This window comes from Gracilinanus agilis, chromosome 4, assembly GCF_016433145.1.
Source record: "Gracilinanus agilis isolate LMUSP501 chromosome 4, AgileGrace, whole genome shotgun sequence".
NCBI classification, from domain to species: Eukaryota; Metazoa; Chordata; class Mammalia; order Didelphimorphia; family Didelphidae; genus Gracilinanus; species Gracilinanus agilis.
Genome location: NC_058133.1, coordinates 478548689 through 478557789, shown reverse-complemented (window position 1 = coordinate 478557789; position 9101 = coordinate 478548689).

The window sequence follows — 9101 nt, the reverse complement described above, 5'->3', positions numbered from 1 at the left end:
AAGAAATTGTGTATATTTATGATATTAAAAGATAAAATATGTTGACATTATACAATATTACACATGTAGTTTATGCGTTTCTGAGTTTCTAAACTTTTTTGTGTCATCTGTAGTTTCTGCAAAATATCTTGAAAATTTCCCATTTAATTTTTTATACTTATTTGCAATATATTGAAATCTTTTTTTTTTAATATATTGAAATCTTGATAGGGAAAGTCATGAAGTGGTAGGGAAACCTGTAGAATACCGAGTTTATGGGGATCAGTAGATAGATTAGCTTGGCTAAAATGGAAAGTTCCCAAGTGGGGAATAATGTGAGATCAGTCTGCAAACATAGGTTGCAGTCAGACTGTGAAGGGCTTTAAATGTGAGAATAGAGAATAGAGAAGTCTAGCTTTTATTTTAGGGAAATAAGGAAGCTTCTTGAGTAGAAGAATGATAGGAGATATGTCGTTGATAGAGGGATTGACTTGGCATCAAGAAGACCTGAATTTGAATGCTGCCTCCATTAGAACAAAAGATCTTTAAAGAAAGGAACTTTATTATTATTATTATTATTATTATTATTATTATTATTATTATTTTCTCAGTGCCCAGAATAAGGAGTGCCTGGCCTTTGGAAAATTTATGTGGGCATTTGTTATTAAAATTTAAAACAAAAGGAGTACCTGGCACATAGTAGCCTGTGAATAAATACTAAATGGATCAGGTTGTATTGTCTGTGATACTCATGTAACCTCGGTATTCCCATTTAAAAAAAATTTTTTTTAAACTCCAACAAAACTCACAGGGTTTTAAAATAATTGACATTTTTAAATAATTGAATGCTAAATTTTAAGTAAAGTTAATGAAAATAAAGATGTCTTTTTTTTTTTTTTTTTTTTTTTTTTTTTTTTTTTTTTAAGCCAAATTCACAAACTCTCTAAACTCAATCCATGGAAAGGGCTTTGCAATACCGTATGAGAGTTACTGTTGTAAGAAACTTTCCCTACAATGAATTATGGAATCAAGCTGCCAATTGTAATTCAAACTGACACAGGCAGTGGCACAGGCCAATCTTTTGTGCTTTTTTTAGAGGCTACTTCCAACTTGAAGGCCAAGGGGATCTACATGGATTTAGGCTATTGTCTCCTCCTGAGCTGGGCTCAAGGGTTGAAGGACTTCCCTTCTTTCCTGTAGCCTTTCAAAATCAGCTCTTGGATCAGGCCAAAGCTCAGTCTTCAGCCCAGCCCATAAAGCCCTTTTTATAGCATTACCCAAACAGGCAAACAACCGGTTTCCTATTTCAAGAGATGTCCGTTTGCTCTCAAGGCCTTCCTGAGCTTTACTAAGGTAGCTGCTTTGGAATGCAAACCCTCTACCTCTGCCTGACATCCTTGGGAAACAGGGTGAGCCGTTTTTATTTCCATGTGGGAGTCGACAACAAATATTATCTACTCAAGCCCTGGGACAGTCTGTGAGTTTGTGCACATTCTCTTCACCTTACTCATTTCTATGGTTTTTCTCATTTTTTTTTCCTGCCGTGTGAACAGGCCACTCTGTTTCTCTCAGTTTCCTCATCTGCAAAATGTGAGAGTTGGGCCTGATGACCGCTCAGATCATCCTTCCAAGCTTTTGGATCTAATTCGGAGGTTTTCACGTCATGAACCCTTTTGGCAGCCTGGTGAAGCCTATGGACCCCTTTCTCAGTTTTTAAATAATTAAAGGAAATACTAAATTTCAGTTAAAAGTTAATGAAGATAAAGATCCTGTTACAAAAAAAACAAACAAGGGGGAAGTTTGGTGGTTCAGTGGATTGAGAAACTAGGTTTAGAAATAGGAGGTCCTAGGTTCAAATCTGGCCTCAGACCCTGGGCAAGTCACTTAACTCCCTTTGCCTATGGAACCAATACTCAATATTGGTTTTAAGATAAGGTAAAGGTTTTAAAAAACAAAAACAAAAAAACCCAAACAAACAAGTTCTCAGATCCTGTGAACTCTATCTATGTTCATAGTTGAGGGCTCATGATCTGAGGGATAGCAAGGTGGCTCAGTGGATAGACAACAAGACCTAGAGATAGGAGGTCCTTGATTCAACTCTGGTTTTAGACACTTCCTAGCTGTGTGGCCCTGGGCAAATCACTTAACTCCATTTGTCTAACCTTTACCGCTCTTCTGCCTTGGAACCAATACTTAGTATTTATTCTAAAACAGAATATAAGGGTTTAAAAAAAAAAAAGAGAACCACAGATCTGTGATGTCAAGTCGTTAGCATTGGGGTTTGGCTTGTATTCAAGAACACCACCATTCTCTAGAAACTCCTTGCGATTACATTTCATTGAAGTCAGCAGGGGTAATGATTAAATGAAAACTTGACATGTTCGTCAAAAGCCTCAGCTCCCTTCCCCCTGCCCCCATCCAATGTCAACGTTCTTTCCATCAAGTTCAGACAGAGCATGTGACCTACTGAGTTGAGAAAGGTACAAATGAGGTGAAATGGGAGAGACTTGGGAGAAAGCCAAACCTCTTCTTTTCTGAAAGCTGAATTTTATTTTTTTTTCTAAGAACAAAAATCTATTTTCTCTCCATCCTCCCTACCCTCTCCCCAGGACAACAAAGGGGAGAAAGAGAAAAAGCCCTGTAACAACTATACATAAAGAAAAACATCTCCACATTGGCTCTGCCCATAAAATGAATGTTTCCCTGTTCCCTGGGTCCATCACCTACTGTCACACTTCCTCATCTGCCTTCTGAAAGTGTAGTTCTTCATTGTGCTGATCAGAGTTCTTTAGCCATTCAAAATCGTTCATCTTTATAATGTAGTTACGGTACAAGGTTCTATCTGTTTCACTCTGCCTCAGTTCATTCAAGTTTTCCCAGGTTTCTCTGAAACCATCCCCTTCAACACTTCTTATAGCACGAGTATATCATCTATTCACATTTGCTTACCATAACTTGTTTGAGCATTCCTTGGTGGATGGTCTTCAGTTCTTTTCCTTGCCAAAGACAGCTATGCTATAAATATTTTTGTACATATATGTCTTTTTTCCTTTTCCTTTGATCTCTTGGAAGATATAGACTTAGAAGTGGTCTTGCTGGGTTGAAGGGTATGTCCAATTTAGTAACATTTTGAAATCACCCCTTCATCATTTCTTGTAGCATAAGAGTATTTCATCTATTCACATTTGCCTACCATGACTTGTTTGAGCTTTCCCAAATGATGGGCTCTAGCACCTTTCCTTGCCAAAGAGAGCTATGCTATAAATATTTTTCTTTTCCTTTTTCTTTGATCTATTTGGAGGCATAGACCTAGGAGGGGTCTTGCTGGGTCAAAAGATGTGTCCACTTTAGTAACTTTTGGGGAATGGATCCAAACTGGGAAGCCAAACCTTTCAGACTTTAGGATCCATCTTCCTCCACCCCTCTGCTGCATTTACTCTGAGAAAGAAGGAAGAAGTCTTTCTGTATTCTGGCCTTTAGGTGGCACTCCTCAAAAGCAAGAGATTAGAAATAAACCAAAGGATTCCTGGCATGTTTTTAGTGCCTCAGGATTTGGGGTAGTAATAACAAATCGTATTTAATGGTAATTTGTTTGGTAAGCTGTTAAGCATAATTTATTGGTAAGCAGATGGTATAGAGGGGTAGTAGTGGTGTAAGTAATAGAGAGGAGATCTCGAGCCAGGAACATATGTGATCAAGTCTCACCTCTGACACATAATAGCCGTGTATCAAATCACTTGACATCTTCGTGTCCCAAGTAACTAAAACTGACCTGTATTGGTTGGAGAAGGAAAGAATGAAGGGAAAAAAGCATTTATGATTGAATAGCTTTTCTGTGCTAGGCACTATGCTGAGCACTTCAGTTATTTCATTTGGTCCTCACAACAACCCTGGGAGGGAGGCTTTATTATTATTATTATTATTCCCCATTTTATAGTTGAACAAATGAAAGCAGAGGTTAAATGACTTGCCCAAACTAAAGTCTGAAAGGTTTGGCTCCCCAGTTTGGATCCATTCCCCAAAAGTTACTAAAGTGGACCCATCCGGACTCCTCCTAGGTCTATACCTCCAAAGAGATCAAAGAAAAAGGAAAAGCATAGCTCTCTTTAGCAAGGAAAGGTGCTAGAGCTCATCATTTGGGGAACGGTCAAACAAGTTATGGTAGGCAAGTGTGAATAGATGAAATACTCTTATACTACAAGAAATGATGAAGGGGATGATTTCAGAAATGTTACTAATGACTTGTCCAGGGTCATGCAGCTACGTCTGAGGCCATATTTAAGCTTTGCTCTTCTTGACTCCAGGAGCAGCATCTTTATGCTGTACCATCCAGATACCTGTCAAGGAGAAAGTTTCCTAATCTGTGAATTCTTCATATCAATGGAATCAGCTCCAGTACTATACTGATGATAGAGTAGGAGGATCCCTGTATTTAGATCTTGTTTTTTTGCTTTTGTTACTTACTAGCTATATGACCTTGGGCAAGTTACATCCCATCTCTGGGTGACAGTTTCCTCCTGTGCAAAATTAGAGGAGACTGAATTAGAAGAGCGGTTCTAATCGTTGGGTTCATGGATGCCTCCTTTTCAAGGCATTTGTGGATAGGTTTAAGGGCATCCTTGACTCTGGATAAAAAAAAAAATCCAATTGTATATCAGTATAACTGATTTCCTTTATAATCCTATGCATTTTATTTTATTAATTTAAAAACACTCTTCTGAGCAGGAGCCTTTAAGTACTCAAGGGGCCTCTACAACCCAAAATAAGCTCAAGAACTTCTTGAACTAAATAATCTCTCAGGTCATTCTAGCTCTAAATTCTGACTAGTATTGGCTTGCATAGGACTCTCCTCACAACATTCCTAAGAGGAAGGCAGAGCAAAAAATAGTCTATCCATTTTGTAGTCCAATGAGTAAGAATGAGACAAGTGATGGACAGACAGCCCTTGTGTTACGTAGTATTTATGTAATGTCAGTTCCCCCCCCCCCCCGAACATTGAATAAGCCTCCTGTAGAGGAATTGTGGGGACGCATGGACTAAAATCTCATGGATTAAGAAGCCCTTGATGTGCTGATTTATCCTGTTGGAAGGAGAGAGTGTCCACATGCCTGGAATGCACTCACTCTTACCTCTGCCTCACAGAGTATCACTCAAACGGATGAGGCTCCATTTTCTACATTGAACCTTTCTTGAACCTCTCAACTGCTACTGCCTTCCCTCACAAACTTTTTATTTAAATATATGTAATGGGAGTGGCCAGGTGGCTCAGTGGATTGAGAGCCAGGTCTAGAGAAGGAAGGTCCTGGGTTCAGATACTTCCTAGCTGGGTGACCCTGGACAAATCACTTAACCCCAATTTCCTAGCCCTTACCGCTTTTCTGCCTTGAAATGAATACACAGTATTGATTCTAAGACAAAAGGTAAGGATACTATATATATTTTATTTATTTATTCATTCATGTATTTATTTATTCATTTATTCTTTTTGTTAATTTAATTTATTTATTTACACATAAATATACATATATAAGCAATTAGTTTGAATTTATATTTATTCCATGTGCATATATATCTTTCTATATATATCTATACACATACCAATATGTGTATATACAAATATTCATATATATGTGTTTATAAATGTATACATTGGTTTGTGTGTGTGTTTAGGGTTAAGGTTAGGATTAGAGTTAGAATATATATATATACATATATATACATATACAGTTAGAGCACGTGTGTATGTGTGTACACTTATGTGTGTCTCCCTCTTTATAACATCAGCTCATTGTCATTAGTATTGTTTCATTCTTTGTACCTGTATCCCCAGTGCCTGGAAAATAGTAAGCACTTAATAGATGTTTATTGAAATAATAGGCACTTAATGCTTGTGAATTGCCGCATGGATGGCTAGATAGATGCACTGATGAACTGGAATAAGAAGATAGAAGTGGGAGATCAGGTTCAGTGAGATGTGGGACTGGTCCAAAGACAAACCCCTAAGTCTGCTGGTCCTTCCACTATAACACAATGCCTTCATGTTATTATCCAAAGTATGGTCTACTATTTTGCAGTGTATTCTTCAAATGAATGACTTCTCCTCCTCATTTCCTTTGAAGCTCAGCTCCAACATTCCCTTCTACTTGAGGTTCCTCCTGGAAAATATCTTATTTACCTAAATTACCTTTAAAAATTAGTAATTAGGTAAAATTAGGAAATTACCTAAAAAAATTAGGTGATTAGGTAAAATTGGGAAATTTTACATAAAAAAAAATCGCATTTATTTTGTGTAGCCTTATAAGAGTAAGTGCTGTCTCTCTACACAGAAAGTAAGCTCCTGGAGAGCTGGGTTCTCATTTCCATCGTTGTAGCCCCATCGCTAAACAGAGTGGCTATCACCTAGCAGGTACACAAAAGTTTATTTGATCCCTGGAACTTTTACCTTTTGGGGTCTTGTGTTCTAACCCATAAGCTAAGAGTTGGAAGGGAACTTCGAGGTCCTTTAATACAACTCCTTCATTTTGAAGCAGAAGAAGCTAAAGCTGGGGCTGATGTCTAATGCACAATCACACAGGGATATGGGATCAGAGTCATAGAACCGAATGGATCCTTGGAGACCTTTGAATCAAATCTCCATATTTTACAAATAAGAAAACTGTATAAAAATGTGCTACCCATACAGAAAGAGCACGAGATTTAAGAGTTAGGGCTGGAAGGCACCGTGGAGGTCAGTTAGTCCAACTCTTTCATTTTACAGATAAAGAAACTGAGGCCAAGAGAGCTTGAGTGATTTGCCCAGGTCAGTCAGCCAGTTTATGGCAGGGATGGTATCTGAGCGAGGTCTTCTGCCTCTATGGCCAGTATCTTCCTCCCATACTATAATATCTCTCTTTGGGTCACTTCTACTACCATGAGGCTAGTCAAGAATCTTTGCTCACAGTTGTTCCCCAGAGGAACCATAAAACAGAGGATGCCTCCCTCCCTCCAGCTCTCAATCCCAGCGAAAGATAAACTAGGTAAGCTCAGGAAATTCCAGCATGAATGCCTCCAAGATAAGCCTGAAATGGAAGAAAACCCAGCTTTTTTCAAGTTAAGCATTTGAATCTACGTGCAAACACGGAGTTAACTGGGGACAGTGAGCAAGGAGGCGCAATTACACAGATGAATTCATTGTGTGAATGACCATTGAGCAGAGAGAATGCCAGTGCCAGGTCAGAGTCCAAACTCTGTAGGGGTCGGCCCTGAATTTGCTGAGCTGGGCACATGGAAACCTCTCTGCGCGTTCATCCTTGACTCTTCCCTTTCATTTATTTCAGAAGGGTTGGGTGAGGTGGGGAATGGTTCAGGAGGGAGGGAGTCATTTCAAGAGAAGGAGTTCGACATTTCCAGAGCGACCCTTCAAGGGGTTGGAATGGGCTAATATGCTGGAAATTTCTGGGCTACCCACGTCTGTGAATTCAAGTGACCATGAAAACAGTTCATGCTGGCATGAATGCCTTCCGATGCAACGCCTTGCAAAAAGGCACTTTATTTACAGAATAATTTGAGCCTCAGAGCAACCCGTTGTTGAAGTCAGTGACTATATTATCTCTCTCTTTTTTTTTTTTTCAAACCTGGATTTGGAACCACAGGATGCAAAGTTCCAGTTTGAAGTTCTAGCAATCCAGTTCTAATTAATCATCCCTGTGGGACCTTGAGCAAGTTGATTGACACTGAGGGGTCTCTCTTTCCTCATCTGTAACATGAGGGTGTTGGAAAAGATGACTTCTAAGGTCCCTACCAGTTCTAAACCCAAGATTTTTGCTTCTAGGATGGCCATTTTACAAATGAGGGTGCAGAGACCCAGGGGAAAGTGACTTGGCCAAGGTCATGCAGTTGGGACTTGAACTTGGGTTTCTTGACACTGCCAAGACTTAAGCCTCTTGATTTATTTTATTTTTTATAACCCTTATTTTCTGTCTTAGAATTAATACTGGGTATTGGTTCTATGGCAGAAGAGAAGTATGGGTAGGCAATGGGATTAAGTGACTTGTCCAGGGTCACCTCGCTAGGAAGTGTCCAAGATCAGATTTGAACCCAGGACCTCCTGTCTCCAGGCCTGGCTCTCAATTCACTGAGCCACCCAGCTGCTTCCAAGCCTCTTGACTTATAAAACAGTTATATGACTTCTCTTTATCCAGCTTGCATGGATATCCCTTGATATTCATCCCTTGAATGCTGAAAATTTTTTATGTGCAATTGGAGAAAAATAAATGACAGAAAACTGAAAAAAAAATACTTCCGCTTCCATATCTGCTTCTAGCTATACTTCTCATATGCTTTAGAATCACAGTTCACCTTTCAGAGTTATTTTAGGTGGATGGGAAACAGTTTTCTGTAGCAGAAAACACCAAGCAACAAGATCATAAAGGTCATCGATTTAGGACTGGAAGAGACCTTGGAGATGGAGAAACTGAGGCCCGGAGAATGTTCAGTGATGGCAAGCTAAGTTACAAAAATACAATACACTATATATCTTCCAATACCAAGCTAAAAGGTCACATAGCCAGTAAGTGGCAGAGGGAAGATTAAAATGGAGGTCTTGAGTTCCAAACCCAGGGTCATGATCTCACAAAGTTGTTTTGCAGGGCCATAGATCTTGAGTTAGAAAGGACCCTAGAGTGAACCGAAAGGGGAAAACAAGGAAGACTTAATTTGTATGAACATGCCATTCTCCCAGACGATGCTTTCCGTGATGCAGGGAGAGTGGGTGAGTCCTTCTGGAGGGCTGTTCTGTAAGTTAGGGAATGAAGAGAAGGCATCCAGGATGGAGCAGCTGATAACTTTGCTGTCCTCTGCCCTAGCCATATCACTTCTGGGCCATGTTGTTCTGTGAATCACTTTTTAGGAAGGGCATTGATGAACTGGGCAGTTTTCTGAAGAAGGCAACCAGTATGGATCATGGATTTAGAATGGAGACTTCAGATCATCCAGCCCATTTTTATTATTATTATTATTATTATTATTATTTTATTTTTTAGAAAACAATTTTTTCCATGGTTCCATGATTCATGTTCTTATTCTATCCCCCCCAACACCCCCTTACCCCCCACCACCCATAGCCGACATGCATTTCCACTGGT